The 24841-nt window shown below is 32.2% G+C and overlaps 1 protein-coding gene across 2 annotated transcripts in view; it reads left to right on the top strand.

Moving 5' to 3' along the window:
• The first annotated feature begins 4966 nt into the window (after positions 1 to 4966).
• The window catches only part of LOC123015755, a 74248-nt gene continuing 54373 nt past the window's right edge, over positions 4967 to 24841 (top strand). The window contains exons 1-2 of one of the 2 annotated variants that reach the window (XM_044415671.1): positions 4967 to 5210; positions 19316 to 19411. The gene's annotated coding sequence lies outside the window, so the exon portion shown is untranslated. The remainder of the gene's footprint in view (positions 5211 to 19315; positions 19412 to 24841) is intronic. The other variant, XM_044415670.1, reaches the window with a different exon arrangement.

Genomic DNA, 24841 nt, shown 5'->3' with positions numbered 1-24841 from the left:
ACAACAGTGAAGTCTATGTAAAAGCTATACATTTCTGTAACAATGGAACCCTTACAGTTTTTGGGTCATAACTTTGATGCCAAAAATCAAAAGCGCAATCATTTTTTTATAAAAAAAGGTACTCTTGTTCCATATCGCCAAAATGTACCGTTCTCAAGTTATTTGGGCTTAAACTAAACTCTACACCGCACTGAAAAATCAAAAAGTATGAATTTTGAGCGTACCATTACCTTGGGAACAATCCACTACGATTGACATAGCTGTCAATGCTGTCAACTTTAATGTCACTTTCGCTTAATTCAAAGTAAAATTTGATTATTTCTTGATTATCATATAGTTAAACACACGATTATGTGTTGGAAAAACTATGCATGAACAGGCATTAGCCATCCCGACCATCACAACATGATCTGAGAATACACCACAGAAATTTTCACAGCGTCAACGATTTTCCCTCCAAATAGTTGTTTTTTCTTCGTATTTTTTTACTTGCATTATAAAACTATAAACCAAATGAAAAATTAAAACGATCAGAAGACCAAGAACATAACCTCAACTTTGAAATACTGAAATTGTAACAAATTATTAAATAAAGCCTTATCAGCCATTTGTAGTACAGTGATGGACAGTGAATTTCGTTCACCCAATTTCCCTGACAGATTAAAAGTGTAAATTAGTCTTTAAGTTTTCCTAACCTTGTTTCAGAATTTTGATTAACATTTGTCATGTTGATAGAATGCTCGATGCTTCTTGCTACTTTTTATCTTTGTCCTTTGAAATGGTAGTTCTTGGTATGCCCAAAAGTATAGAGACACGTCTTTCAGACATACCTTCTTGTACCAGAGAGATAATTTTTATTTTATTTTAAACGCACTTACTGCTGGCATGTTCAAATTTGATTAAATTTACGTATTTGAATGTCAGTTATCATGACAATAAAGCACAGACTACAGTGAATTTTTGTGAATTCACAGAAATTGGGTGGACGAAATTCACTGTCCATCACTGTACGAGCAGCATATGGTAATTTCTTGTTGTTAAAACTTGTAAAGAATAACCCACGGTTTAATGCTTATCTACTTTTTTTTTCAAATTACAAGAACATTAAGAACTAATAGCACAGTTGCAACAAATGCCGCTAGTTGGTGCTTGTGCTGTTTCGTAAAGCGCAAAAAACAAAAAAAAATTGAATAATAGACACATAATTAAAAAAAATATATATTGCCCACACTGCACCTTAATCCTTTAATCCCAAATTCTTCAACCCGTGTTGGAATTGACCATAGGGTTTTTCAAAGCCCCCGCTGGTGTGGGGGAACTGACAAACACTGCTTAATTTTAAAATGTAACATTTTTTACAGATTAAGTGCGTTTGAATAACAATTGTTTAAGCAGCAACAAAAAGTTTTTCATTATTCAATAGTAGTTTAGTTAAGGCAATTACATATCGCGTTTTTCATTATTCTTTCTAATGAAAGAAAAGCTTTATGAAAATATTCATCAAAGACTGAAAAAAGGCTGAAACAATTTTTTGTCATGAGAACTTTTAACTCAGTTGGATGTCCTTTATCACCACCCAAGAAATGGTCCGTTACTTACACTACAAGATAAAATCGCTTAAAAACTGACGTAGCAATATTTTATTTAGGACAGGAGACTAATTTAATTATTTTATGTCACAGCTGATGACTGAGAGTTGTGATCGGTTTAAGCGTAGTCTGTTACTAACTTTTTGTAGTTTTGAGGGTTTTGAAATAGATGGTAAACTAGTACTAGCTTATTATAGTTGAGAAAGGGGTTGTAAATAGCCAGTAAGAACGAAGTACCCTGCCGCGTTACTGCCGTCTACTAGATATTTTATTAAGTTTTAGTTGCAGCGCCACGGAACGTTTAATAAACTACTTCAAGAACATACATATATCGAGCAATCAAGATAATTTGTAATCGATTCATCCTTAGATCCGAAAACGTATGTCTGTTAAATGTCAAGTAAAATGACAAGTCGAAAGGTAAAATGACATGATTAAAAAGGTGATGATTATAATAATTAAATTTGTAATTTACCTTCAAATAAGAGCGGTTCTACACGTATTATTATACGTCGTCGACTAATTCCAGCCCATTTTGCTGTTTTACCTTTCGACTTGTCAATTTATTTGACGTTTCACGTGCAGTTGGACATACGTTCTCAGATGCAAAGATGACTGGATTACAAATTATCTTGATCGCTCGATAGTTTGATTCCGCGCTCTTAAGTTAGACTCATGTCTAGTGTTGCGTAAAGTACAATTAAAATGTGACCATTTATCAAGAATAACATTTTTCGAAATTTCGTTTAGTTTTTGAGTTCTGGAATTTTTTTTTTTAATGGCAACCCACCCTGGTAATTTTTTTTAATTAAAGATTATGATCTAAAAATGACCTCTAATTAAACAGAGTTGTTTTTTAGTCAGTACTTTTTTTTTAATTAATTGTTAAAGTTGCGTTCCGAGCATATCACGAAGATTTTCCGAACTTGAACGAGGGGGTCGTTTCATGACTTTGGTCGTTGGAGAGCCCGGTTTTTTGTTTTTTGTGCTTTGGTGTGGTTCCGGATAGATCTAAAAATCTAATAACAAATCATTTTCTTCTATTTTTAGTCCATTCGAAACCACCCCAAAGCACCTGCATAGAAATCAGCGCTCTCCTATGATGAAATGCATGAAACAACCACTTAGGTTAAGTTGGGAAAATCTTCGTGATGAGCTCGGAACGCAACTTTAACAATTAATCAAAAAAAAAAAAGTGCTGGCAAAAAAATAATTTTATTTAATTAGAGGTCATTTTTAGATCATAATATTTAATTAAAAAAATTACCATGGTGGGTTGCCATTTGAAAAAAAAAATTCCCGAACTCGAAACCTAAAAAAAATTTCGAAAAATGTTATTCTTGATAAATGGTCACATTTTAATTGTACTTTACGCTAAAGTAATTATTTTTTTCGTAAAGTGCTTAGTTTACGAAAAAAACGCCTGGTTCCATACTTTTTATTTACCTGGTATACCACTACATACTTTTAATTTATACATTCATTTATATAAAAATTAAAACATAATAATGTGTCTTTACCTATTCTTATATGAAATATGGTTTTGCCTATTTTTAGATTGTTTTGCAACGGACAAATGGGGAATGCATAATGCACTAGCCGCATTTCAGTAAGCGTGCATAGTAAAGTTAACTTTATTGATTGACTAGAAAAAGTTGACTATAAGTGGCAATTGTTAAGATTATAAATGTTTACAAACTTAACCAGCTATTACCTGAATTTATTAGCTTCTAAATATTGAAGTATTTTTCAAAATCAATTAAAAATTTAAATTAGAATTGTGAATTATAGTCAATACGTTAGAGGTTTACAAGTTCAAATGTCACTCACAATAATTTTACAGTGAATAAAAAATCTTTAATCAAAGTACCCACTATGTGAGTTCAGTATAAAATTTATGAATTCAGTTTTATAAAAATCGTTCTCTACAGATTCAATTTTCGGTTAATTAAATCCGAGTATTTTCGGGATGGGATTAATTTTTCCAGATCGGGCTGTCGCAGATGAGGCCGTTTGATTCCCAGGTAACTAATTTAATTTGGTTAAATAGAGTCAGAGACGCTGAAAGGGAGAGAGAAAATTCGTCGGTGTGCATGTCCCGTAATTGTTGTTCGCACAAACCGCACGCGTCCTCCCATAACACTGTTTTTGTTTTTCCAATTCCAGCCGACCGAAAAACACGAAAAATAAATAAAAGTAAATGGCCAAACCCCTAATTTATTCGAAGTTGCCTAACGAATTGTGTCCTGAAAAAAATTACGCTAATTTTATTTCTCTAGTCCGGGGCGCAACCGCCGTCATTCTACCTCCCCATTTAAGCCTTTGTTTGCTCGGAAAACGGCGGAACGCGTGCCGAACTAATCGCTAAATGAATTCGATTTTATTCGCTAGTTTTAATTACTCGACAGAGTTGTTCAATGTGGGAATTTTTATTTATGGTGGGTTTGTGTGTGTTCCGCCTACTAATTTGCGAGCTTCCGTGGATCCTACTTCGAGCTTTTAAGCAACTAAAAACAAAAGCTCGTGTATAAGACGCCACGCATGCGCTTTCTTGACTGGCAACTGGGGGTAAATTCCCCGTTTTTCAAGCGGTATTGTATTGGGCAGAGCAAAGTTTATCGACTGTGTAACAAAGAGAGACGTATGGTAACAAAAACAGAAGATAATTCGTTCAAAATCACTTGATACCCTCGAGCTTTTCGCGAAGCTTGCGCAATACACTCACTAGAACAAATTTAATTAGTTTTTTCTATATTTTTTCTTTGTTAATTGGCGAGCTTTTTACTCCAGTCCTTGGCAACAAATAATTTAGCTTTAGAAGCAGACTCGAAACGTTCTCGCAATTAAAACCGCAAACATCACTCGTTGGCCCTTGTCATCAGAAAAAAATCCACGCAAAAATATGTGGCACTTCTTGCGAATTCTTTTTACAACCGCCGAAAAACATAAAGAAATTACAGTTTGTATCCCCTGTCGGCGTCGAAAATTGAGGGATCGCCGAAATAAGCTTAAGTATTCCGAAAAACGCGTCCCTTTTTCTTTGCTAGTCGCCCTTAAACAGCCACGTCAAATTGAATAAAACATATTTTCCATCAATGACTGCGGCATCGGCGGCTTGCCAGTGACCGAGAGCCCCTGCGATGATTGGTGGTAAAATCCATACGAGACGGATCATAGAAACGACCTCGGGGGTAGCTCGAACAGGCAAAGAAATTCAAAATAGAGTACGGGGTAAAGCGAGACAGCCGAGGGTAGTTGCAGGCGAGGAAGGGATGCAAGTAAAACGCGCCGACGCGTCTGCGACCTACGTTCGAAAATCCTTCGTGTTCCAGCGGTGCCCGTCCGAAGAGAAGGGAGAAGCGGCTGCTCTCTCAGCCGGACCAGATAAGTTATTTCGTTCCCGGGCCTCGAAGGCTAACACACTCGCCGTCAAATGCTCGACTTTTCAGCATTTTTGCAATAATATCGCGAGTGATTGGTGCCAGAATTGTGAAAGCTCGCGCGCTTTATTTGTCCTAGACTTTCAAGGCTGGGTCTCAGCGCAGAGGCCCATGCTGTCGCGGTCAATGTGATTTTACACGATGACTTAGTTCCGAGCTTTATGGGAGTAATAATCTATAGGTAAGTGTCGATTAATAACTGAGAAACAGCACTAAATGATTTTTATTACACCAACTCGGGCACTTAGCACGTTGGTGTTGTTGATGAGCAAACAACACGTGTACTTCTTCTGTTTTCTATCATTAGGACGAACGTAAAAAGTGTTTAACATCCACTCAGCTCCGGTGATAAACAGATAAATTCCGACTTTTGTATGCAAACAACAACCTCCGTGCGCCCGGAATTTATAATCGCCAAATAAAATTAAATCAACTGATTTTCATATTAAACAACTCGGCTAAGACTCGAGCTTTTTTACCCTCTCATCGCCAATTTTTCTTTTTCACTTCCTTTCTACCGCCTGAGATAAACAGCTACATCATCCTATCGCAATCAAAATATCGACAGCACAGATTTCCTTTCAACCTCACGTCCACCACGATAAAACCCATCGATAAACCCATTATCCTAAAACTTTGTAAAGTATTCATATTAGCCGAACATCTCATAATTAGCCATAAAACACAAAGAACCATCGATTTACAGACCAAAACATTTTTTTTTGTCACAAAGCTCTAAATGATAATGGTCCAGTTGTTGTCATTCATTAGAGAAACATGTTACAAATGACAACAGAAAAAACGAGCCACAACTTTACGGTTTGAAATAGTCAAACATGTGGCATGTGCTCCTACTTAAAACTGTTGATATAATTAAACAGCGCCAAGAGCGAGGTTCACTTTTCATAATTAAAACGACGTCTTCTGCGCTGTGATTAATTGCAATGAAAGGTGTTTGCAGCGAAACTTTCATGTTTTTGTTTCCTTGAACCCCTCGCAATTATTCTGTGGTCACTTGGTCGAGTGTAAAACTCCCAAACGGCGATATAAAACTCGTCAGAGACGAATGCAAGCAAATTCTCGAGATTTGTTTAGTCCAATGGACGTCAAGACGCCACACTATCACATAAAATCGTGTCAACGAACAGCGCAGTTTCCACTCTTGTTACTTTTTACCTTTTTAATTGCATCGTCAACATTCTCGAAATAATCGTAAATTTTAATTAAATGGAACAACATTTTTACTCGATCTTTTAATCTTGCTTTACAGTTTTTTAATTTGTTGTAGGCACTCAATCCCTGATGTTTTAAAATTAGGCGTCATTTAATTTTCGATAAAATTTACATTTAAATTAAACATAAATTCATATGGAAGTGCACGGAAGATTTCCAACATTTCTAAGTGAAATATGGTGTATTCAAGGTATTTTCAAGAGGGCATGGATACTTTTAACAGCGTCCCACTTGCGCTTCTCAATTTCAATTATGTGTTGTAAATAATATGATCTTCCAAAGACAACCAAGGGAGCTTTCCTCAAATAACTATGTTGGTAACAATGAACAATAAAGTACGGAAACATTCCGTTAGCAACGCCACAATTTAACACACACAATGGAAATTATTGTGGACTGAAGCCAAAAATTTGATGGCGTAAAATGCAGCCTTTTAATACGGTACATCTGATTCCGCAATGTTTTCTTAGCGCCGTGACGTAAGTGATTTTATTTCGTTGTGTTTTAAAAAAAATCTTGGAACACTGCAGTAAACACGCTAATATATAGCACAGCTTGCAAAAAATGCAACATTTTGACAATAATCAACCATTCCAAGTGAAAAAAATTACAGTTTGTTGTGGTAATTAGTGTAATATACAATTTCAATGTTTCTAAAGTTTTCGACTTGTTGGACAGGAAAATTGCTACATGGGCGTCAAAATTGAAGTAAACATTTATTTTTTAAATATCGAATAATAAAAATTATTTAAATACCATTTTATTATCGTGTAAGCAAGTTTTGTTTTAATATTAAAGGACTGGGAATTGGTTGGAAGTGAACACTTCAAGACGTCTCGTCGAAACTTGCTCTGATAAAATTATGGCATAAAATTGACTTTTTAAGAGAGAATGGGTTGTATATAGGAACGTTGAGACTTGAGGTTCTCCTTCATTGTGTTCAAACGATAAGTTATCATTTACCGTGAAATAAAAAAATCTGATTTAAATCCTATCCAATACAAAAGTGTTCAGCTTCAAAAGTATAGAAATAAATATATCCAAGCGCCTTTTACCTGGTGATGATTTTCTATCCGCAAAGAATTACTCCATTCCTCGCGATATCTTTAAAGATAAATCGAAAAAGAGTTTTTCTATAAATTGTTGTTTGGTTAAATTGGTTTCAAGACAGTTTCATACTATGATGGGGTGTCCAAAGACACGTTCCATATTTCGTATCAAATATCAAAGTGCGTTTCAATGGAAATGCAAATTGCATCCTTGTAAAAAAAGGTTGAATAAACAGGACAAAATTATGAATGCTTTTTACATTGCCATTGCCACCAACAAGACAAGGCATTTCTATTGAGTTGTCATTTGTTTGAGTTATTTTGGTATTATGATAATTACAGCTAATGGCTTTGTATCCACAATTTACATTCATAACCAATGAATTATTACTAAATTTATTTACATTAAAATTATCTAGAGCTATTTGCTATATGTTATGATTTTAAGTGAAAAGAATCAAAAAATGGTTGCTTTTTGATTTGCAAAATCGTTTAGTTTTAATATGTTAGAATCAACATTTTTCTGTATACGAATATGGGCAAATTATTAACACCAAATAAAATGGATGATGACAAAACTTTTATAGGAAGATCGTAATAGATAATTATCAATAAATCAATCATGAGTTTCATGGGTATAATAAATATTTATTTGTATGAACATTCTGTCAGATATTTTTCGAATAAATATCGCATCAAATGCAATGCAAATGTGGTTCGTTATAGCCGTTTATCAAGTCTAGGATTTTATTCTGGTGCAGTAGTTGAAAATTTCTCTTAATCATACAATTTGAGGAAACGATATCAGTTGGTTTAAAAAACCAATTTAAAACGTTTATGCCCTCCGGAAGCGGTTTTATTGCAGTTTCTGTGCACAATTTATTTCACGTTTGATGCAAGTAAAGACGCTACATGTCGAATGTCTTGAGGTCTGTGACGGATTGATTCAAAAGTGTGTACTTACGGAAATTATGGGATAAATAATGCAGTGAACCGCAACATCCGTAAGACGTATTTCCGCATTATAGGCTCTAAAAAATAAACGAAATAGGAAAAAAGCGGCGAAGTAACAAACGAAGGTTGTCAGAACGCCAGCAGCTGCCAAAAATGTTCCCCTGTAAATCGTTTCGACAAGACCACGAGACATTTGCATTCACTTAAGTGAATTAAAAGATTACTCCGGCCGTGGAGATAAAGATATATGGCCGTGGAGATTTTTTGAGTCAGCTTTTTAAACCCCTTTAACGTGCTGCGATAATAACGTATTTATATTGCGTTTAATTCGTCTCTAGATTGAATGCGACGACATTGCTCTTATCAATTTATGGACGGTGACACCGTCGCGTAACAATGAAAAGAATTTTAACGACACGTTGAAAATCTGGCTGCCAGCATTGACGATGACAAAAGGAAAAATTAAAAAACACACAAAGTGTCGTTAGTTATCTGTCACGGTGAAAGATATGTTTACGGAAAGTTGGCCGCAGGAGGACGGAGAAGACGAGGGCGCCGAGCGCTTCTAAAATTACCGCCGAAGGAATGCAAACACAATCGTAAATACGGAAATTAGGATGTTTATAATGACGATTTACTTAACGGTGACCGTTTCGAATTAAATATTCGAGACGCGAGACCGACCACACTTATCTTGCCTGTTTGGAATGCGGATTGACTTTACTGGAGGATATCCGTCCGAACTGATAGACAACACAGATAAGAACAGCTTTGTCTCCTGTGGATTATGCCTCCCGGTCTTTCGTTAGAAGTAGCTGAAGACCTCACTCTAGGTCCGCACCTGATCTACGCCTCGCTACAGAAAAAAGTAACTCGTAAAACATATTTACACACATCTCGCGCTGCTTCGAACTTAGACACAATATTACTCATCATTTTTTTCTTCTCTTTTTCTCTCTTTTATATGTGTGCTCCATGATTTATACGACGCATCGACAACGAAAACGACCATTTGCGAAAGTAATTTTGCGATTCCATCACGCACGGCTTCCACCGACACAAATAAAAATAATTATTATTATAACATCACTACCTACCTCAAAAATAACAGAAAGCTACACTCAATATATTTTTTTAATCTGATGCTTGGTTTCACGGGCAGTATTTTTAAAATTCATCAAGTTATAAAATATGCATAATTAAAACAATATTTTCACGGGATCTGATTTAATTAAGTTACCGTTTTAAAAAGTTTTTGTGAATATTGTGATAAAAACAGCATCTGAACTCGTTAATAAAAACTGAGTAAAATAAACATTGAAAGCCGGGTACTTACTACTGTAATGTAACATGTACCTGAGTTTCACTAAAAATATTAAAATAACAATTATTAAAATTATTAAAATGTGGTAACAGTGCAACAGTCCTTGACAGGTTTACCTTATTGCGCGAGACTCAAAAATTAAGTGATTACACTTCGGAAATTTGACTCGCAGAAAAGTGCACAACGGCACCGCTATAGCGCAAGGTAAATTTATCCCGACTGCCTAACACTGGTGATAAGCCACAATATACAGGGTGTATCAGAAATATGTGTGTTAATTTTAACATGTAACACATCTTGATAAATAATACATTTTTTTTATTTGTAATTTTTCAATAAAAGCTTTCAAATTTGATTTAAAATTTGGAAAGATGACATATCAAAACGTATACTTGCTTATGAGAAATTGTCAAATTAAAAACTCCGAAATGTTTTCGTTGTGATAGACACGTAACTACTTGAAACTGCATTATTGTGATTATTTAATAACATTGGGCGGCTAATTTACACAAAATTATGTAGCAAAACAATAAAAACAATTAATAAGAATTTTGCAAAATGTTACATAGAAAAGTTGTTTTTCTTGGTGAGTTCTTTCACGTGTTAAAATTAACACAAGGTGTGTTTTATATTAAAGAGATTAATATACGTGTATAAATATGTTATTTTAAGTTAAAATAATAACCACTGTTTTATTAATACAAATTGTTGAATAACTTTAAAAAATGTTGTTTTCTTCATAAACAAGTTTTTTTATTCATAGATAGGTTGGCATGGGATTTTTGAGTCGTAATGTTACCGAAAAGGTAATATAAATCGCCAATAAATTGTCAAATTAAATTTACATTTTTTATTTGATTAGAAAAAGGAAGTTTTTTAAAATTTCACAATTTAATAATTATAACGTTTTACTTTCTAGATGTATAGCTTGTTACCTACCAAAAATGCATTGAGATTATGTATTTTAAAAGTAGACATTGAGTTATAGCTATTAAGATAACAAGAGTTTTATAGACAGTTTAAAAATCGAGGTGGTATAGTTTAAATTTCAGCGACCGTTAGGGAGCGAGAATTTTATACGTAGACCGGGATTTTTAAACTACCTATAAAACTTTTGTTTGTTGTCTTCAAAATTTTTTACAACACTGATATTGAATAAGAAATTTTATTAAATTTAGAAATTGTTATGAAGCAATTGCGCGAAATTGACAAAATGTCAATTTAAGTGTATGTATGTATGTACAGGGTGCTGCATTTTGGATGTCCAAATAGGGAATCTCCGAAACTAAGAGGTTTAGCTAAAAACGAGTAATACATTCTGGGGCTCATTTTTTGAGAAAATAATATTGGTTAAAACCGCATCCCCGCTATTGTCTTTTGTTTTCGACTTATAGACAAAAATTGACATTTTAGCAAAATCTAAAAAAATTCATATCTTCGTTATTATAGAAGACACAGATTTGAAATAAGGACATTATTTTTTACGTAGAATTTAATAATGTAGTTTAATTTTTTTCAGTTGTTTGTTTAGCCGTTATAAAATAAACTTGTATTTTTTTAAATGGGAATCTTAGATGGCTATGTCATTTTTAAAAAGCTTGTTTTTTTCTTATCTAAAAAATATGTATTTGTAACAAATTATTATAATACATTTTTAACAAAAAAAAATTATCTTTGATGTTTGTTCGCAGTTGGCCATGAAAAAATGTTGCCTCTTCAACTAAACGGATTTAAACTGTATTATTCAACCAGTGTCACTAATGAAAGAGTTTTCTAAGTACATACTAAGTAATGAAAAAAATGCAAAATAAATCGTAAATCAACTTATTGGCGACTAATAACATTTCTTTGTTTTTAAACAAGCTAACATTACCATTGTAACTTCTAGTGATACATAGAGTGTTGTAAAAAAAAGCCGCTTTAATTCTTCAATAAAATATATTTTATATGACACAAAAATGACGATATGGATATTCAAATACCCAAATTCCGTCTATGTGAAACGTTATCCTACCTCCATTAGATCATCAAAAAAATGTTTTTTCTAATTGTGTTGACTGTTGACACATTTGTTTTTCCTATTTTTACACTTTTTAAAAATATGTAATAATTTTGTTCTGAAGCGCTCGCATATTTATTCAATGCTTCTACCGTAGCGTATTTTTTTAATTTTTTTAATTTTATCTATTTTTTCATCTATTTTACAGATCACAAAACTCTTATTGATTATTATTTACACATTTGGAGTGAAATAGTTTTCCATGGCCAACTATTATCAAATAAAATATGTATTTCATTTTTTAAATATAGTTATAAAAAATATTCTGTTACAAATTTATATTTTTTAGATCAGAATAAAATAAGCTTTTCGAAATTGCCATAGCCGCCTATGATTTCTATTTAAAAAAATACAAGTTTATTTTATTACGGCTAAACTAATAACTGAAAAAAATTGTTAACTACATTATTAAATTCCTCGTAAAAAAGTGCCTGCATAATGTCTTTATTTCAAATCCGTATCTTCTATAACAACGAAGATATGAATTTTTTAGATTTCGCCAAAATGTCTGTAAGTCGAAAACAAAAGACGATAGCGGGATGCGGTTTTAACCAATATTATTTTCTCAAAAATGAGCCCCATAATGTATCACTCGTTTTTGGTTAAACCTCTTAGTTTCGGAGATTCCCTATTCGGACATCCAAAATGCAGCACCCTGTACATTATAAGATACGTTGTCATTCACGACGTATTTTATAGAAGAGCGTATATTAACGGTCACATAAGAGGTAAGCTTAAATGCACCATAGAAACAGTATAAGATATTAGTGTTGGAAAAAGTTAGTTATTGTATTGAAGTGTCTTGCTTTGTATTTTTGGGACAATTTAACTCAACACAGCAGGTTTGCCTTTAAACATATTTGTCATTTAAGACTTAATTTATAAATTTACATTTACATCAATAATGCATTTTCAAAGGTAACATTAGCTTTAATTTTTAATATTTAATTTAATTTAAGAGTTTGCCTACTCTTAACTTTTTACGTTAAATGATAAATAAAATTGATAAAATCGGTGTCTATGTATGCGCAAATCAGAATCTTGTCATTACTTACATTAATCATATTTGAAATGTGAAACTTTTCTGACATAATAAGAGTAAATATGGAAGATGCTGATTTTAATAAATTGTTGAAGAAACCCTTTTCACTCCGCGGTTTGTTTATATTGGTCGAACAGCATATCTTCTAGTTTGTTTTTAGTTGAAAAAGATAGTTTTTAGTTGAAAAGCAGTGTCAGTGAGCAAAAGTACAAAGTGATCCACAATGACTGAATATGTTGGCAATCCTGACCCTAATTTTTAAAGCTTACCATTCGAGTACGCTTTTGATTAAAAACAATTTAACAATCTTGTGGGTTTGTACGTCAAGTATTTGTCAAGCAAAACCCTATCCGATTGCAGTGTTTTAAATTATTAACAAAAATACTTTCAAATCTGTTGCCAACAGACTCCGTCTTTCTGGATCACTTTGTATAAAAAACATTTCAAAGTATTTCCGCAATCCGTTGTTATAGATTGTCACGAATTGTCAATAATTTGACAAGTACAACATACTTTTGTAAAATACAAGATTTACTTTTGAGTGCAAAAAAACGCAATTTGTCAAAAAAAATTGTCATATTTTTCAGAGATTTACATAGTGTGAAAAAATGGTTGTTCTCAAAAAGGTTAGAAAACTATCAAAACAAATGTCTTATTTGGTGGTCTTGCCAGTGCAGTGTCATAGTCAGTGTTAAAAACGAAAAGGAAAAACATGGGAAAACATGATAGAAGTTTGGAAGACAATTATAAAATTATGAATTGTGACAAAGCCAATGTAAAAAAAACTGACATTTATTAAGAGGCTAAATTACATTATACAAAGTGGTTATAAATGATTTTCATCTAGCCAGCTGTGAATTTTCCATGTGAAATAAAAAATGCCGCTTTACGAAAATAGGGGTACCTACTTGTTTTAACTCAAAATTATAAAATCGCCGTTTACTAAGCATACACTTCGAAAATATACTTCAATTATATACTTGTTTTCTTCCAAAGTATACATTATTATCAATTATTATTGGAAATTAGTTGAAACAATAAAAGTTTAACTAAAAACAATTTATTATTAATTAATAAGTGACACTAATGACAGAACTAGAGGTTCCAAAAAAAGTAGAGCGGCACAAATAAAGTTAGATGTAAAAAAATCCAAAGCTGGCTAAATAAAGATCATTTATAACCACTGTGTAGAAAAAACAATTTGCGTTTTTTACACTCAAGATATTGTTGGTATTTGTGCAAAATGTTATCTGTCGAAAAATGTAAATCGGTTTATCACATCAGTATGTATTACATACAGGTGCGCCAGATCTCGCGCCCCAGAGAAAAATGACGTATAAGGTAAGATACCAGGAACATGGAAAAAATGTTTAAAAAAATTATGTATAAAAATTTCGAAGTTATGAGGGTTTAAAGTTGGCACTTTGACTCTACTTATTTCTGTTGGAAAATTAATTTTCCAAGTTTTTTTGCTATAGGCTATTAAAAGAGGAAACAAGAAAGCTGTATCCTAAATTGTAACTTTGTTCAATGTTATTTGTGGCTTTTATTGCCAAAATTTTTGTCCCTTTACTAAATAATTGTAAAAAAAACATATACAAGATCATCAGTATCCTTAAATAGATATAAAAAAATGTCAAATGTCGAAAAATAAATGTCAAAATTTTTTGACAGATAGAATTTTTTAAACATTTTTTTCATGTCCCTGGTATCTTACCTTACTTGAAAATTTTCTCTGGGGCGCGAGTTCTGGCGCACCTGTATAGGAACATAATATGTCTATACAAAAAACCGTTAAAAATGAAACAATGATACATTGAGTTGGGAAATCAGACATTTGTCTGTAACAACATGGAAAATTACAGAGGATTGTACAAGGAAATTAATATCTAAGTTTTTCAGTTCATGAAATAAGACAATACATTTTACTTAAAATATGGAGAGTATTTATTATTGTCACTTTGCAAGCTTTTCAAGCTATAGTTTTATAATTTGATATTCATTATTATCTAGCCTGAAAATTTTAACATTATGTTAAACGCTAAAAATACAGTTTCAGTCTGAGTAAATAAATATTGATTCGGTGCTATTAATTCAGTAAAAGTATTTTAAAAGAGTTGATTTTTATTTACTTTAGGATTTTTCATTGTTTATAGATCTAACTGAAATACTGAATGTAATAAGCGAAAGTTTATCGAATTCTCATTTAAAATCAACAGTTATTTTTGAGAACTTCTTGAGTACCGGTTTGTAAACAATCAAATCAGACAAACTGAAAAGTTTAGCAATTACAAACTGACAAAGAACAGTGTAGTAGTTATTAATAATCTGAAAAATGAGAACCTGAAAGATTCATTCATTTCATAACTTTCAATTAAAACTGAATGACTCCAAAGCGGAATAAAGATGATTTTGCACATTGGTTCGTCCATAATACAATTACGGATTGTGGGCATGAAAATGCTATGTATTTACAATAAAATTTAATAAAGCTTGGTCAAATTTTAGCTTCAAATGGTTGGAATAATATTTTTATAGCTAGATGAATCTTATCGATTGAACTTTGATGTATTGTTGAAACGCTTTTGCTAAATTATTGCCGATGCACCGAACACATATTGCATGCGTGTTTTGTTTTATTTTTTCATGTTGCGTTGCCATAAAATTTTAAATGCCTGCAAAAATTAACAACTAAATTGCGCGTATATAATTTTAAATATTTATGGGGAGTGGAGATTACTTCATAAAAATATTCCAAGCAAAAAATGTTTGTTCTCTATAGATTTTCTTAACTTGACTACTACACCAACAGTAAACAAACTGAAATGAGCGAAAATACTTGTCCAGGGCCGCCGCTAGAGGTTTTGACGCCCGCGTGCACATTTGAATTTGACGCCCCTTGTTAGTTTGTTAAGAAAATATGGGTATCCTTATTTTATTACATTGGTATGATACTTAAAAATATATAAGTGCCAATAAATAAAACAAAATAACAAAAAAAAAATTTAATGAAAAATTAAATTTGTGATTTTAAAAACGCAAATAAGAAAATAAAACATAACATCATAGAAACTATAAATCCTTAAAGAAATTGTATTTTCCTCACTTTCATCCTTGCAAACTCTGTAACCAGCTCTTTCATATCTAAATTATCTAACAGCTCTTGTTCAATAGCAATAATAGATAAGCTGCTAGCCTAGACTAAACAATGGTAAATCTTAAATAATTTTTAATGATTTTTAATTTAGAAAAGATCTTTTGCCAGACAAAACTGAATCTGGTAAGGAAAGTAAAATTCTTAATGTAATTCCTGTTTTAGGAAAAGTAGAAATTAAATTATTTTCAAAAAGATATTGTAAAATATTTAAGGTTCTTGCATAGTTTTTTCGATGAAATGTATTTTTAAAGCTTTAAAAGTCTGAAATTTTTTAATAATTCTTCCGAAGAATTCAACATATTGTCAACAAATCCAAATGTATCATTAAATGTAGTTAGTTTTTCAAACCCATTATTTAAAGAAGACAAAACTTGATTCAAAATCCTGTAGAAAAGTTAGTTTTGAAATAATTTTTTGCATCTAGCACAACTTCGTCTTGATGTTTGTAATCAAAGAGTTTTGGTTTTCTTTTGGGCGTATAGTTTGCATCATCGGAAAATTTGGTTCTACATTAAGTTGTCAGCAATTTTGTTTGCTGCAATGATTATATCTAAACGTATAATTAAAATAGGATTAAAAATTTAAAAAAATGATACCTAGACTTTGTTTAATTGTAATACTTCCAAAAAAATTACTAATTTAAAAACAAATTTTCGACTACCACAAAGCACGAATCCACTAAGTAATAAAGCAAACTAATAAAAGGAAATAAGACATTGGATGCGATCTTAGTATGTGTATTTTTTTAACCCAAAAGTTCTAGGAAACTATATAAAATTTGTTTTATTCAGAAGTCCAGATTCAGTGAACTTGGCGGCGCAATACCTTTATTAGAGTTCGAATATTGTAAGATGAACACCTTGAGTCATTTAAATCCAACAAGCCGTTTGAATGGCTCACGGTGTACATCTTACAGTGTTCGAACTCTAATCTCTGTAACAGGAAACGGCCACATGTCTAGTTTTTTCACATAGGTAACGTTTTCTTTTTTTTGTTTGGTTGTATTTCTCTTGCAGTTTTTTTTGTTCACTGCGAAATTCAAAATGTCTTTTTTTAATTAAATTTTGTTACTGTTTTGGCGCCCCCTCTGGCGTGCGTCGCACGCTTTGCACCCCCGCTTGTGGCCGCCCTGTACTTGTCTGTCAATGACCTTTAATGGCAAAGACTAAATACATGATAACAAAAATTACAAATTTTTGTCGGAATGCTTTAGATTGAATTGCATTACGAATATATATGGGGAAGTTTCCCCTCCTACATTTCTCGTTATCTTGTCAGCTATCATTGTAGTTGGTGAAGTTCTTTCGTGGTATACGAATTGTATAAATACTCAAGTCGACAATATTTTAGTTTACGTAAGTATTTTATCATAAAATTAGTGATTTTTTTTAATTACTGTTATATTACAAAATGTGTGGTTGTTTACAAAAAAATATCTATTAACGTAGAAGCTTTTGCATATTTAATAAGAAAAGTGTTCATTAGGCGAAGTCGAAATTGAGAAACACATCAAACGGAAGTAGCTACTACTTACATACATAAACATGCTATCGATTTTCCATCAATATTAAGTATGTTTAAAATTCCCGAGAGTGGAACTTCATTAAAATTCGTTATTCGATTCCCTCTTGGTCTTAATTGCCGTAATTGATTGTTTTATTTGTCCTAAAAGCAAGGAAAATATTTACCGAAGTCAGTTGTACTCGGGCCCAGATCAAGTCCGTTCGGTAGCAATGTTTTTTGTTAAAATCGTCCGGAATCAGGGTAGTTAATCGATTAAACGGCCCCTTTCTTCCTTAATTAAATTAAACAACGTTTAGGAATTCCGTTTTTCCAACTGCAGTCCGATAGAAATCTGATGTTAGTTTCGGGCCGGTTCTCTCGGAATCACCTAGTTATGCTTAATTTATACGAGAGTTGCATGATAAAGCCACGTCGAACCACCGCAATCCGCAATACCGTAAACAGATCGAGGGGAATCGTCGGAATCCGCTCATAAATTAATAAGAAGACTCCAAATCGGATTAGACGATGGCGACGGACTTTATAAGAAAGCGAACAATTAAAAGCATCGTGTCCGAGAGGAGCTGCGTGTTCCGCAATTACGACTCTAGGCGATTATCGCGCTTATATATGGACGGTCCGATGGGCATATTTCACGGTTATGGGCGCTGCATGTGCATAGAGAAACGGCTAATTTTGGGTTTTATTTGGGTAATTAAGTTATTACGTGACGAAATCGTATTTTCGGAAAAAAAGGGGAAACTTTGACGTAATTACCATCTTATTGGAGAGGCATGTGGCACGTAACATCGAACGTGTGTAAATTGAGCAATAAATTTTTCACGTTATCACCTTATGTTTGTAGTACAATTACAGTCGCAGGGTTACGAATGTACTTGAGTAGTTAACAATGAAGCTAATTGTAGAGTAATAAAAACGCGATAACTTGTATTTGTTCAGGAAGACATACATCGAAGAGATTTTGACATATGTAATATTCAATTATGACATCAAATTTTGCATCATACGTGGTTGTGGAACTATAAAAAAATATGATCAAGAACTGTGTATATGCAACTACAAAAATTATTGTGAAAAATTTACATAGACTCTTCATCGCTGACCTTTAACTGATAGTATAAAAGTACATATTACTATAAGCTAGTACAGTCCGGTATTTAGATCACCTTTGAGTTGACCTCTTTACAAATCCGACCTCTTTACAAATCTGACCTCTTTACAAATCGGTCAAATAAAAAAAATGTTTGGATTTAAGTATTACTTATTTAATTTTATTAATAAAAATAAAATGGAGGTAAAAAATAACATACCGTTCTAATAAATAAGAATACGAATCTATACACTCTGTCTCAAAATGTTTGTTAGATATGAACCACACTACGAAAACACTGCCAAAAATTTGAGAGGAAAGCTCAGCTGATTTTACTTTTTTAATTACTTATTCTTACAGTTAATTATTAATTTTTATTGGTAAAAAGAAATTTATTACACCTATTAATTATTCTCACCTGAAAACTTCGAACAGATCAGGAAATAAATCGTACATTGTATTATTATACTATTTTACTTAATAATTGTAAAAGGTAGCTAGTTCTATGTTTTAAAAATCTCAGATTTTTTTTCGAAGTTCTATTACGGATTAGACTTTAAAGAGCGTTTTTTCCTGCAAATGCATATCTAATCTTTTATCATAAAAGCTAAAGTTGTCCAGTCGAATTAGACGTCAGATGGTTAGAACTTTTAACACAAATACAGTAGTTGAAATCATTTTTTAATGAAGCGGCATAACTTCTACTGTATGGTAAGATTTTGCTACAAACAGTCGACTGCAAAGCGTATAGCATAGAGGGTGTGTTAAACAGGTATAAGCACAAATGGCCCTAAATCCTGCTTATTATAAGAGTTTTTTTAAGTACATAATTCTAACTCTCTTTAAACTTGCAGTTCTCTCAACTTCTGTATGAGTGGTGGTATTTTCTGGTACCACTCTTGGGCAAGCCCTTAGCCTCAGGAGTCGTTTTAACGGTCTATAGATTTAATGTAAGTTTTTCATGTATACAAGGTGTTTTAGAACTCGTGATCTAGAGAAAAATGTAAGTTAGTAGTAAGATAAAATTCCTGAAACACGAAAAAAATGTAAAAAAAATTCTGTCTAACAAAAAATTTTGACATTTAACTTTTTTATGTCTTCTGTTTATTGTTACCGATTATTTTGTATATGTTTTTTCATAATTATTCAGTAAAAATAATAAATGCCTCAAATAACGTTAAAGATATGTAATTATAATTCAGGATACAGCTTCTTTGTTTCTTCTACTAATAGCCTGCAGCAAAAAAACATGTAAGATTATTTTTTCAATAGTAATGAATAGGATTATAGTGCAAAATTTAAACCTCCACAATTTGGAAAGTTTTATAGATAGAATTTTTTTACATAATTTTTTCCATGTTCTTGGTATCTTACTTGGCATTTTTCATTGGGACGCGAGTTTTAAAACACCCTGTATGTCTACAGTCTAATTAACTTTAGAATAAGTTATCTAAGCACATTTCGATTCTACAAAATTTCTTCTTCAGTTTTACAATATTGGACGCAAATTAATCAGTGAATTATAATTTCCTCCAGTTATTAATTCAGATTCAATTAAATATTGGAATTATAATCTTGCGTCTACCTATATTATTTTACAAAAAAACTGAGTTGAGATTTTAATTTCTGCGCTCACAGCGTGTCAACTAAAAAATGTCAAATACCTGAAATGATGTGCATCTAAAAATAGTAATAAGTTGCTAAGTAAGATCGATGGGTGGGTGTTTAAGCGATGAGAGATTTTTGCGTAATTTCATGTAACCACCTTTGGGGGCTCAGACCGGGTCGCTACTCATAAAAAGCCATTTATCATCTCGACAGGCGAATAAGAAAAACAGTTAGTAAAATAGTGTTCATAAATACGGTTTTAAAACAGCACAAAGGGCGGCGCGCGGCATAAATTCCGAAACGCATATTGTAATAAAACATTAACCCTCTCGCATCTACAAAAGCGCAAAATATAAAATAAAACATCTCGAGGTTTGCGTGCAACTTTTTAAATCTCGTAAAAAATGAAAAATGAACAACATTCGCATTTTAATGGACGCCAAACTGGTGAAGCATTTTCTCGGGGAGAAAGACGCAACAACCACGGCCGACATGGACTCATATTCCTAATAAAGTTAGAAGGAAACGACGCAGAGCCGCTGGAAGATAAGCTAAGGTCCTTCGAGACCACAGACTTTCCGTTTTTGCTCCCTCAAAAGCTCCGCACATTTTTTGCCTTTCACAAAAATAAATTTACCCAGCTAAAGTCCGTGAAATGTCTATAACACATCTTTTTTTCGCCGCCCCCCCGCTCACTTGCGTGTTTGCTTTATTGCCATGTCAAGAAATTTTCGAGGGAGGCTCAGCCACTTCATATATTATGAATACCCAACCCAAATTATTCAATATCGGAAATTTATATGAATTATTTAAATGAAAGACGATCCATCTCGAAAAGAACAAGCCGATACGCACAAACGACTCAAACGCATTTTTCATTATCATTACTTAATAAATAGGAAAGACCTACCAAAACCTTATACAGGCTGCGCCAGAAGTCGCGCCCTAGAGAAAATTCTCAAGTAAGGTAAAATAACAGGAACATGAAAAAAAATGTTAAAAAATTCTATCTGTCAAAAAATTTTGCCATTTATTTTTTGACATTTGACATTTTTTTATATCTATTTAATGATACTGATGATCTTGTATATGTTTTTTTACAATTATTTAGTAAAGGGACAAAAATTTTGCCAATAAAAGCCACAAATAACATTGAACTGAGTTACAATTTAGGATACAGCTTCTTTGTTTCCTCTTTTAATAGCCTATAGCAAAAAAACTTTGAAAATTATTTTTACAATAGAAATAAATAAGAGTCAAAGTACAAACTTTAAACCCTCATAACTTCGAAATTTTTTTACATAATTTTTTTTAACATTTTCTCCATGTTCCTGGTATCTTACCTTATATGGTATTTTTCTCTGGGGCGCGAGTTCTGGCGCACCCTGTATGTACTTACACAAAGCGTAAATAAATCGCGATGCTTTGCTTAAAGCGATTTATAAATTGTAAAAATGAGGGACACAACGAATTACTTATTAATAATTTACTAAATCCTATAAAAAAGAAATAAACAGAAAAGTTATTAGGCAGCCGTGGAGTAGTAGTAATATTGCGTAGTCAAAATGTTACAATGCGTAAAGCTAAGAAATCTTCCCATTACACTTCTTTCCCGTTTCCATAAATGTGCTTGCGTTTGTATTTCACGAAAAACAATAATAATAAATAAAGAGAATTTGGACCACATGGGGTCCAGATGTAATAAAAACAGTGGCCTAGATGTTAGCACAAAAAATATGATTAAATATACTTATAATTCTATTGTGTTGGTGAATTGCAATTAAACTACCACAAGATTTATTAGCAGGTATTATGGGTTTTAAATAAAAATGCAGTTGATTTAGAGAGATGTAATGTGTTTTCTTCAACGTCTTACAAAAAACTAACTCAAAATTTTTAATCTTTTCTTAAACTTTTGAACTAATTTTCTATTATATGCGTTTTCAGTATACAAAGTGGAATTTTTAATTGGAATTAAATTTATAATTTGAATATGAGCGATTTTTGTAAAAAATCGATTGTTATTTTTTCTTGCGCATCATTTGACACATATGGTTTTTCTTTATCTACTTTCTGAAATGCACAGCCACCTATAACTTTTTCTTCAAATGTAATGGTATGACAAGTGACACCTCCTTTCAAAGGTCGTTTTGCAAGAAATACAATGTACTATTTATTTTCTGATTATTTTTTAAAGACTACGTGATAAAAAATAAAACCAAACTTATAAGATGAATTCTATTTTATGCAACAAATATTTAAAATGGATATCGTTCCTTTCCTGACAAACTGCAAAACGATTGTAACATGTATTCCTTACGTTTTGCAACATTTCGAATGTGATTTGCGACAAAATCGAATAACATTGAAGACCTTCATGAATGTTTTAGGAATAAAATTAGGTAAATCACCCGAAATAATGCAAATGGTAAGAAATGCATGTTATTTTTGATTTCTAATTTGTCCGAAAAAGAACGGTGCCCATTTTGAACATTTATTGCATTAAATAGTATGCAACTTAAGAATTTTAAAATGAGGTGTCACTTGTCCTACCATTACATTTGAAAAAAAGTTATAGGTGGCTGTGCATTTCAGAAAGCAGATAAAGAAAAATCATATGTATCAAATGATGCACAAGGAAAAATAAAAATCGGCCTGTTTCAGAATTTTTTACAAGAATCGCTTATATTCAAATTATAAATTTTATTCCAGTTAAAAATTTCGCGAAAGTGTATACATACCAGGTGAACATAACGTATGGAACTAAGCATTTCTTTCGTAAACTAACCACTTTACGAAAAAATAACTAGTGTAGCGTGTAGCGAATAAAATTTTTCGAAATTTCTTTGTTTTCGAGTTTTGATTTTTTTTTTTTTAATGGCAACCCACCATGATAATTGTTTTAATTAAAGTTTATGATGTAAAAATAACCTCTAATTAAATAAAATTGTTTTTCCACAAGAATTGTAAAGTTCACAAAGCGAGGAAATCTAAAAACCGAGCTGAAAACATTATCAGAGACTTTCTGCTGTGTGTCCACGGATAGATGAAGTGACTTTTGTAAAAGATAAAAAACTCTCGATTTATTTTTTTTTGTTGTTTAGCCCTGTTTGGTTATTATTGACTAATTTATGTTAGTTTAGAAAAATTAAGTATGCTTGCGAAATTTTCAAAAAAAACTATTTTTCTGTAAAGTGCCTTTTGAAATGTAAAGACGAGAAAAAGTTATTTCAAAAAGTTGTTTAAAATCAACATTTAGGCCCGTTTACCAAATTTCAAAATCATATGTTTATTAATTCACAAATCAAAGAATTTTATTTTTAACAGTTTATTACGAATAAAAAATACATTTAGATTATTTGTACTAAATAAATTTTAAGTCAATTACCCTAGAAAAAAAAAATAAAAAAAATAAAAAAATCATAGTTGGCCGATGATTTTGAAATTTGTAATAGGAGCCTAAACGTTGATTTTAAACAACTTTTCCTCATAATTGTATTTGTCATACTCTACAGATAAATAGTTTGTTTATGGCATACTTGATTTTTTAGAAATTTTATTTATTACTCATTTGAAATGATGTAGTTTAATCCAATTACTGGGACAGGATAAATAAAACAAAATGTTTCAATAGACTAGTTTAGTTTCCTATTAAATATCATCGCTACAGAAAGAGAGGACAATTAGAAAATTATTTATTTCTGGAATGGTGTGGACTTACTTGAAGAAATTAAAGAATCTTTAACCGAGTAGGGCTGAACACAAAAAAAAAATAAAATTTATGTCAAGATTTTTTTATATTTTGCTAGTTACCTACTGTAACAACTCCTTTTTAATTAACAATTGTCGAAGACTAAAACTACCAATTTTCAATGACAAAGATTCTAATTGATACGGTATGTTCTTTCGTGAGGTATACATATTGTTGAAATTTATCAAGGAGGTAAAGCGGTCAGTTGAAAAACCCTCGATCAAAATGTGTCACATTATGTGGCTTCGCGAGGGTTTCGGATCTAAATTGCATGACTTGGAGTTGGCATTATTTAAGAAATGTGCGGAAGGTCGAAAAGGATCCCGTTGCATAAATGTTACATCCAACGATTGAAAGTTTCCGAAGTAAAACAGCCACTTTCTTGTTACGAAAAGAGATCCCAGGGAAAAACGCAGGCAAAGAATTAGACACGAACGACAATAAAAACAAGAACGCAATAAAAGCAAACCGGAGAAAAAAAATCACCTACATAATTCACATCAATTATTGCTAATGCCACCAACACCATGCACTTTCATCCACCCATGCATCATAAAAGTGAGACAGACAATAGAAGTCGCCGCTTTTGTCTTACCACACGCCATTATGTTAATACAATATCAAATAAAGTAGGGAGTATCATTGCGAGTGCAAATAAAACCCCGACGATGTATTGCCGCTTAATCCGAAACTGCAAAGTCGATATTACGCCTGCAAAGCACACATTTACATTGGCGACCACCCGCCAAGTAGTCGCTTAACATAACCCGCAAAAATTCTCTATTAAATAAACCGTACTTTCTAGCCCCAAGGGCTTAAATAAACAACCCTAATTATGACATACACGTACCTATACAAAAAAAGGCGCACGAAATGTTTAATGAAAAATATTATGAGTCATTTAAATTTTCTGATAACATTTCGTACACCCACTTCTAGATAAAAATGCACGACAGCGCTGTCGTAAAATGTAGAATCCCAGGACTTTATCTGACATAAATATACACAAAATTAAGTGTGC

This window comes from Tribolium madens, unplaced genomic scaffold (assembly GCF_015345945.1).
Source record: "Tribolium madens isolate multiple individuals breed KSU strain unplaced genomic scaffold, Tmad_KSU_1.1 Scaffold_19;HRSCAF=116;Tcas5.2_LG9, whole genome shotgun sequence".
Taxonomy (NCBI): domain Eukaryota; kingdom Metazoa; phylum Arthropoda; class Insecta; order Coleoptera; family Tenebrionidae; genus Tribolium; species Tribolium madens.
This window is presented reverse-complemented; position numbering and strand designations above follow the sequence as displayed.